Raw genomic sequence first — 7,500 nt, forward strand, 5'->3', positions numbered from 1 at the left:
GCGGCCGGAGGGCAGACACGCCGCGAGAATCCGCACTTGCCGGTGGTAGCCGGTATCCGTCTCTGGCCGGTCGTCCGGACAGAGGGCGTACACCAGACTGTGCATAGCTTCCTCGGTGTTTCCGGGGAAGCCCTCCGCGTATCTGACCCCGGACACGACGTTTCCCGGTGGGCGTCTGCGACCGGAAGCGACCCGGTAGGCAAGACCCCACGGATCCTCGTTTCCGGTCTCAGCCACATCACTCATAAACTGTTGTTCAGTTTCAGTCATCCGTCGTCTATATATACTGCGAGCCTCATGGAAGTCCTTCCGGGCCTTCTCTTCCACAGCCCCCCCCCGTTTCCGGGTCTGCTGCCATTTCCGTCGTCGATTATACTGTATTTTCCGCAGGCGGTCCAGTTCACTCGTCCACCATTCATAGCCCGTCTCCCTGTCGCGCTCTCGTCTCGGGCCTAGGCACTCACACGCTGTCTTATCTATAATATCCGTGAAGTCCTTACATACCTCGGAGGCAGGTTTGCTCCAGTTAAGCCGTCCCACACGTTCGTGGATGCCCGAGCGGAAACGGTCCCAGTCCACACCGCGCACCCGGAACCGCCTCAGCGCTCCCGCAGACTCCGCCGGTGGAGGTGTGGTGCCGGCGCCTATAGAGTATGTTATAAGTCTGTGGTCGCTGCTACTGGCCTCCTCGTGTACTCTCCAGTTGCTGGTGTTGACCCCTCTGGTCGAGGCCGTCACGTCGATGTTGGACTCCCCGCCACTGTCACCACAGAAGGTCGACGGGATCGAGTAGATAGGGACAGTGGGAATCTCGTTAATCCATTCATGCGCGTCACTAATTAGATGACGAGGCATTTGGCTACCTTAAGAGAGTCATAGTTACTCCCGCCGTTTACCCGCGCTTGCTTGAATTTCTTCACGTTGACATTCAGAGCACTGGGCAGAAATCACATTGCGTCAACACCCGCGAGGGCCATCGCAATGCTTTGTTTTAATTAGACAGTCGGATTCCCCTTGTCCGTGCCAGTTCTGAGCTGACCGTTGAACGGCGGTCGTACAGAACCGCGCCGATCGAGCACGAGACTAAATAGACGCGGCCTTACGGCTAGGAAGATCCGCGGAAGGCCGGAACGCGGGTCCGGATTCCGCCCGCACGCCCCGAGAGACGTGCAAGCTTCGACCAGGCCCGGCACAGGCCGCATCCGCTTCCCGTCCAAACCCGACACGCCCCGGTCCTCAGAGCCAATCCTTATTCCGAAGTTACGGATCCAATTTGCCGACTTCCCTTACCTACATTATTCTATCGACTAGAGGCTCTTCACCTTGGAGACCTGCTGCGGATATGGGTACGAACCGGCGCGACATCTCCACGTACATCCCTCACCTGAATTTTCAAGGTCCGCAGAGAGTATCCGGACACCGCCGCAAATGCGGTGCTCTTCGCGTTCCGAACCATATCTCCCTTCTATAGGATTCCATGGAACTCGAACGCTCAGGCAGAAAAGAAAACTCTTCCCGGACCCCTCGGCGGCGTCTTCAGGCCACTTTGGGTTACCCCGTCGAACACTCGCTTTGAAACGAGGGAACGATTGTTGAAACGGTTCCGCTGCCGGGTTCCGGAATAGGAACCGGATTCCCTTTCGCTCAAAGGGCGTTATTTATATATTATAGTGAAATAATAAAAAACACGCCACATCGACATAAGATCTCTCCTTGAGCTTAGGATCGACTGACTCGCGAGCAACTACTGTTCACGCGAAACCCTTCTCCACGTCAGTCCTCCAGGGCCTCGCTGGAGTATTTGCTACTACCACCAAGATCTGCACCGACGGCGGCTCCAGGCGGGCTCACGCCCAGACCCTTCTGCGCTCACCGCCGCGCACGTCCTACTCGTTACGGCATAATGACGTCATCCGATTAAAGACTACGCACTTGCCCGTAACGGTAGTGTATAGGCAAAACGCTTCAGCGCCATCCATTTTCAGGGCTGGTTGCTTCGGCAGGTGAGTCGTTGCACACTCCTTAGCGGATTCCGACTTCCATGGCCACCGTCCTGCTGTCATGAGCGACCAACGCCTTTCATGGTGTCCCATGAGCGTTTTTTAGGCGCCTTAACACTACGTTTGGTTCATCCCACAGCGCCAGTTCTGCTTACCAAAATTGGCCCACTTGGCACCGTCATCAGATCTTCGGCTTCATCGTTCGAGTAAGCCGAAGTTCTCACCCATTTAAAGTTTGAGAATAGGTTGAGGTCGTTTCGGCCCCAATGCCTCTAATCATTCGCTTTACCGGATGAGACTGTCCAAATCGACGCCAGCTATCCTGAGGGAAACTTCGGACGGAACCAGCTACTAGATGGTTCGATTAGTCTTTCGCCCCTATACCCAGTTCCGACGATCGATTTGCACGTCAGAATCGCTACGGTCCTCCATCAGGGTTTCCCCTGACTTCGACCTGACCAGGCATAGTTCACCATCTTTCGGGTCCCAGCATCTGTGCTCAGAGCGCGCCTGCATTCACGGATTGGAAACGAGACGCCTCGGGAGTGCGAGAGATCGATCAAGACCGACGCTCCATCCTCCCTGAGCGCGCGACAAGCGCACGCCTTCACTTTCGTTGCGCCTTTCAGTTTTATGTATAGTCTCAATGACTAGCACACATGCTAGACTCCTTGGTCCGTGTTTCAAGACGGGTCCTGCGAGTGCCCGAAACTGAATCATCGCTGACAGAGACGCGCACTGTCCGAGACAGCACGGCTGCGACAACAGACGCGCCGCACCAACGTCCGCACACGGGCAGGACGTCGATGACGACGTTATCTTGCGTCGGGCCGGACGCGCGTTAACGCGTGCGCGATTCGTACAATGTTTGAATACCGTCCGGTACAGCCGGCCGGCGAACGCCACCGTCCAACCGTCCGTCTTGCGTTGGACGACTGGACTCCGGGACGAAGCTTAGGCCGACTCCGAACGGGTCGCGATGTATTACTAAGAGAGAAGTGCACGCCGTCCGCGGACGTCGACGTGCGCGACCCGTGTCGCACGATCGAAACCGACGACATCGAGGCGCGCGCACGTACGCCGCGGAATGACGATGAATCTCTCCGTTCGTTCATTCGAGTTTCGCAGGTTTACCCCTGAACGGTTTCACGTACTCTTGAACTCTCTCTTCAAAGTTCTTTTCAACTTTCCCTCACGGTACTTGTTCGCTATCGGTCTCGCGGTAATATTTAGCCTTAGATGGAGTTTACCACCCACTTAGGGCTGCACTCTCAAGCAACCCGACTCTGAGGAGAGTCCCTCTCGCGGACGCGCTCCGTCGCTACGGGCCTGGCACCCTCTACGGGAAAACGGCCCCGTTCAAGACGAACTTGGACAGGAGTGACGACCGCGAGAAAACGGAACCTCCCGAACACCACATCTCCCGCGACCGGTACGACCGCGGGATTCAGTGCTGGGCTATTTCCTGTTCGCTCGCCGCTACTAAGGAAATCCTTGTTAGTTTCTTTTCCTCCGCTTACTAATATGCTTAAATTCGGCGGGTGATCCTCCCTGATCTGAGGCCAACGATAAAAAATGGAGGCAGACGCGATATCCGTCAGCGATACGACGCCGTACGTACGCCGTGCGCGCGACAAACGCGCGACAGCGACGACGGCGTCGAAACGCACTTCGGACGTCGAGTCCGCCTACGACGCGCCGAAAAGCGCGCGTCGCTAACGCGTCGCGGCGCACACGCGGAGGCACACCCCGTCGGCCTTTCAGCTCGCCCTCTTAGCGCTCAACACGCACGCAGCGCATATCGCACACCGAAGGGTCGCATAGAGCTTTCCGGGTGGGCTCCGGGCGCGCTTTGAACGACGCAAAGCGTACGCGCAATTTTGCACGCGATAAACAATTTTTAAACGGACCGACGCGACTCGCCGTGGCGCAACGCGCGGAACCGTCAAGTGTTCAAACGGTGCGAATGAACAGTGTGATATTTGTTTTTATACAGCCGGCCCTCAGACAGGAGTGGTCCTGGATGTTTCTCCACGGACCGCAATGTGCGTTCGAAATGTCGATGTTCAAATGTGTCCTGCAGTTCACACTATGACGCGCAGTTAACTGCGTTCTTCATCGACCCGCGAGCCAAGTGATCCACCGTCCAGGGTAATTGTTTCGCATATATCTAATTAAAGATAATGCAATACCATTTTTGTGCGTTCAACGTTTGTCACATGCACGTTCGAATGAATGTGCATTAAAGTGGTTACCTTTTCAGAACGCGCGCGGCGAGCTAACGCCTTAGCGCTACTCCAAAAAACCGCTATCGGTACACGCGCGCGCTCACGCTGCGCACTCCACGTTGTCACGGACTCGGGGCGCGGATTTTTACCTTTCTGCGTCCGAGACGGCGGGAGCGCGCGACGCCAGCGACGACGTACGACCTTGTCGCAACGGAGGACACAATCGCCCGAGCGCTACGACTGTACGATACGCCATCGCCGACATCGGTGAGCACGGCGGATCCATCCATCCATCCGTCCATAATATGGACGGACGGACGGACGGATGGGTATGGTGTGGATTAATGTCTGCGTATTACGAGCGCGAACGCGTCGTGACACACGTTAATGATCCTTCCGCAGGTTCCCCTACGGAAACCTTGTTACGACTTTTACTTCCTCTAAATGATCAAGTTTGGTCAACTTCCCAGCAACGCCGACGGCCGCGAAGCCACCGCGTGTCGGTCCGAAGACCTCACTAAATCATTCAATCGGTAGTAGCGACGGGCGGTGTGTACAAAGGGCAGGGACGTAATCAACGCGAGCTTATGACTCGCGCTTACTAGGAATTCCTCGTTTATGGGGGATAATTGCAAACCCCAATCCCCAGCACGAAGGAGTTTCAACGGGTTGCCCGGGCCTCTAGGCCTGGGAGAACATGCTGATTCCTTCAGTGTAGCGCGCGTGCGGCCCAGGACATCTAAGGGCATCACAGACCTGTTATTGCTCAATCTCGTGTGGCTCGAAGCCGCCGGTCCCTCTAAGAAGAATTTTAATACGTCGCCAGTGAGTTGCACGACCGAAGTCGAGCACACCTAAATGGCGACGCCTATTTAGCAGGCTAGAGTCTCGTTCGTTACCGGAATTAACCAGACAAATCGCTCCACCAACTAAGAACGGCCATGCACCACCACCCACCGAATCAAGAAAGAGCTGTTAATCTGTCAATCCTTCCGGTGTCCGGGCCTGGTGAGATTTCCCGTGTTGAGTCAAATTAAGCCGCAGGCTCCACTCCTGGTGGTGCCCTTCCGTCAATTCCTTTAAGTTTCAGCTTTGCAACCATACTCCCCCCGGAGTCCAAAATCTTTGGTTTCCCGGAAGCTGCCCGCCGAGCCATTGTAGTAACGTCGGCGGATCGCTAGATGACATATTTACGGTTAGAACTAGGGCGGTATCTAATCGCCTTCGAACCTCTAACTTTCGTTCTTGATTGATGAAAACACCTTTGGCAAATGCTTTCGCTGATGTTCGTCTTGCGACGATCCAAGAATTTCACCTCTAACGTCGCAATACGAATGCCCCCAGTTATCCCTATTAATCATTACCTCGGAGTTCTGAAAACCAACAAAATAGAACCGAGATCATATTCTATTATTCCATGCACGAAATATTCAAGCAGCATTTTGAGCCCGCTTTGAGCACTCTAATTTGTTCAAAGTAAAATTGTCGGCCCATCTCGACACTCACTGAAGAGCACCGCGATAGGATTTTGATATTGAACCGGCGTTTTACCGCCGGCTCACCGACGATATGCTCCGCAAACGTGTCAGTATCACCGCGGATGCGGTGCACCGACAGCGCGGCGCACAAATGCAACTACGAGCTTTTTAACCGCAACAATTTTAGTATACGCTATTGGAGCTGGAATTACCGCGGCTGCTGGCACCAGACTTGCCCTCCAATTGTTCCTCGTTAAAATATTTAAAGTGTACTCATTCCGATTACGAGGCCTCGTAAGAGTCCCGTATCGTTATTTTTCGTCACTACCTCCCCGTGCCGGGAGTGGGTAATTTGCGCGCCTGCTGCCTTCCTTGGATGTGGTAGCCGTTTCTCAGGCTCCCTCTCCGGAATCGAACCCTGATTCCCCGTTACCCGTGACAACCATGGTAGTCGCAGAAACTACCATCGAAAGTTGATAAGGCAGACATTTGAAAGATGCGTCGCCGGTACTGGACCATGCGATCGGCAAAAGTTATCCAGATTCATCAAAATTAACGACTTCGGACGCGAGGCCCTCCGTCGATTGGTTTTGATCTAATAAAAGCACTCATCCCATCACTGGTCAGAGTTCTGATTGCATGTATTAGCTCTAGAATTACCACAGTTATCCAAGTAACTGAGTAAGATCTAAGGAACCAAAACTGATATATTGAGCCATTCGCGGTATCGCCTTAATACGGCTTGCACTGAGACATGCATGGCTTAATCTTTGAGACAAGCATATAACTACTGGCAGGATCAACCAGGGAGCTGACAGTCACTCGCGGACGAATGTAGCCGTCGTCGCTCGGACGAGAACACGACACATATCGACGCGGTCGCGGGCGCGTCCGCGTCGAATGATGTTTCGTTTTTGAACTCGTCGTACGTTTTCATATTGTACGCTCTTTGTTTTCGATGGTTCGTGCAGCGTCAACGGAGTATCTCATCCGATTGTCGCAACGATCCAACGAGAGAGTGTGCGCGCGATTTACTAATAGCGCAACTCCGAATTGGATGGTTCACGGCGAGACAATTTAAGATTCACGTTTAATTATTATCTTTTAACACAAACGCGAACACTGAAAATAGATTCAGCCCGGTGTTTGAGAGACGTCGTCCTTGGCGTTAATGTTTAAAGCGCCTTACAGAGGACCGTCGCCATAGGCGACGTGCAATTCATTTGTAGGATCGATACGTGAACCGAGACGAGTTTAAACAATCGCATCGGTCGATCCGCACTGTTCAATAAAATGTTCAACGTTCGAAAAGTCCCACGGCGCAACGTGGAAGCGCGTGTTGTTGTGTGAATCGTGACATCGCGACGAATTGTAAAGTTCGACACAAAATCCACTCGAAACACCACCAACAACACGAGAGTGCGCACACTACGCGTGAAACCATCGAACGAACTCTTGTATGCGGCATGCAGTCCGTTGTCGATGTCGGTCAGTCTGTGTCAGTCGGCGGCAGTTATCCGCCGCCCGTTCAGTCTCACCGCGCCGACAACGCACTACACGTCGCCCGCCCCATGTGTATGCGGCGCTCCTGTTATGACGCGTGGCAGACGGAGCGACAACATATGAACATATATGAAAGTCCGTCGGTGGTTCGGTCCGGTGGGGGGACGATGGTTGTCGGTGGTGGTGGGCTAACCCCGGGGGGGTGCGGGGGTTTGGCGAGGGGGGGGGGGCGTTGGGGGGGGGGGGGGGGTCGCCGGTTGGGGTTCGTCGGCCGACTTTGCTGCTGCCGCT

The 7,500-nt window shown here is 54.4% G+C and overlaps 2 non-coding genes and 1 pseudogene across 2 annotated transcripts; all 3 read right to left on the minus strand.

The window, feature by feature from the left end:
* LOC140748833 (uncharacterized) overlaps window positions 1–3,565 on the minus strand; it is a 6,697-nt pseudogene extending 3,132 nt beyond the window's left edge.
* Window positions 3,566–3,997: 432 nt separating this feature from the next.
* LOC140748832 (5.8S ribosomal RNA) lies at window positions 3,998–4,154 on the minus strand. The gene has a single exon (XR_012102995.1). It is a non-coding gene; the product is annotated as a 5.8S ribosomal RNA (ribosomal RNA).
* A 459-nt stretch (window positions 4,155–4,613) lies between these two features.
* Window positions 4,614–6,516, minus strand: LOC140748821 (small subunit ribosomal RNA). Its single transcript, XR_012102987.1, has one exon. It is a non-coding gene; the product is annotated as a small subunit ribosomal RNA (ribosomal RNA).
* Between the last annotated feature and the right edge of the window lie 984 nt (window positions 6,517–7,500).

This window comes from Epargyreus clarus, unplaced genomic scaffold (assembly GCF_041222505.1).
Source record: "Epargyreus clarus isolate Ecla_fem2 unplaced genomic scaffold, WU_Ecla_fem_2.2 ptg000016l, whole genome shotgun sequence".
Taxonomy (NCBI): domain Eukaryota; kingdom Metazoa; phylum Arthropoda; class Insecta; order Lepidoptera; family Hesperiidae; genus Epargyreus; species Epargyreus clarus.